The sequence below is a fragment of the Buceros rhinoceros genome, unplaced genomic scaffold (assembly GCF_000710305.1).
Source record: "Buceros rhinoceros silvestris isolate BGI_N320 unplaced genomic scaffold, ASM71030v1 scaffold13492, whole genome shotgun sequence".
Taxonomy (NCBI): Eukaryota; Metazoa; Chordata; class Aves; order Bucerotiformes; family Bucerotidae; genus Buceros; species Buceros rhinoceros.
Window position 1 is genome coordinate 9,292 of NW_010399544.1, and position 1,296 is coordinate 10,587.

The 1,296-nt window shown below is 47.9% G+C and overlaps 1 protein-coding gene across 1 annotated transcript in view; it reads right to left on the reverse strand.

Moving 5' to 3' along the window:
- PEX6 (peroxisomal biogenesis factor 6) overlaps positions 1-1,296 on the reverse strand; it is a gene marked incomplete at its 5' end in the record, with an annotated part of 14,804 nt that overhangs the window by 6,004 nt on the left and 7,504 nt on the right. The gene's annotated exons all lie outside the window — the stretch shown is intronic.

Sequence of the window (1,296 nt, forward strand, 5' to 3'; positions counted from 1 at the left end):
TCTGCATGACATATCTTCCCGAGAGTCAGAGCAGCTTTCCTGGGAGCACGTGGAGAAAGCAAAACCCCTCAGCTGCTGGCTCAGTGGGGAACAGCTGCTAGCACAAACAGGGAGTGTAAAAATAGGCTAGAGCAAAATTCTTTCTACCTCTGCCAATTTGGCTCTCCTTCATTTGCTACTGGAGATGATTTATCTCATGCTATTTCTACAGCTGTCCAGCAAGTCCACCAGGAAAATCAGGTAAGACAAGATTTCCAGAAAAAAAAAATCTTTTAAAGCAAAAAGTCGCAGGCCCTCCTTCTTCAGCGCCAATGAGCAGAAGAGCTGCCCACTCCCCTGCACTCTTGCTTATACTGCCTTGCTAGAAAAAGCTCTACAGACGTCAGCACGGGAGCTGGAAAACTGCAACGAGGTTGTTTTCAGGGGAGACCTTTGTAAGTCTAGGTCTTCATAAGACCTTTGCAGACACTGCTACCAACTGGAAGTTTGAAATTATTTCCCTCTAGGAGGCTCAAGCTGTGACTGCAAACAAATGTGTGACTAAGCAGAAAATGCAAGCAGGGAATTGAAAGTTATGTATGTGGAGAGTATCCAGGTCTGCTAATGGGCTTCCCGAACCACAGCCAATTAACTAAGAAATTGATAAGGGACTATAAAATACAAACAAAATGAGCTCCCATTCACACAGCTCGCTGCCAAGCACGCTCTGTGATTATTATTTGTCTCATAGCAAACTTGGCAAACATGCCTCAAAGAAGAGCTCATTTCAGCCTCTAGTAAATTTACGAACAAATGAAGTCCCAGAGTAGCTCCTGGATGATGACACCATCAAGGTATCATCCTGCTAAGGCAGAACCGCAAGTGGGTGGCTGGGGAAGGTCCCAGAATGGCTGCTCCAAGGCCAGCATTTCCTGTTCTGTGCTGAGCTCAGTCATTCACACTCGGGTGTGGAGAAGAGGCTCCAATCGCTTCGCTTGATCCTAATGCCACTGTTCCCCAGCAAAAACAGTCTCTCCATATGCTGTTTCCGGGATGACAAGCTGCCAAAGGCCCCTCCTGAGAAGCTGATTCTGCTGGTTTTCTCTGACACCCCGTGTCCCTTTCCCTGAAGAACTCCCAGCTCTTCCAGCTGCTCATCTGTCAGAAAATACCATGCCAGCTCAAGCAGAGTCCAAGGCCAGGGATAAAGTATGAGGCTTCTCACACACAGAAACACAGGAAACTCCCTAAGCAGCATGTGCCCCAGCCTCTCTGTTCCCATGTGCCAGGTGGCTGGAGATATCTCAGCAAGGCAGC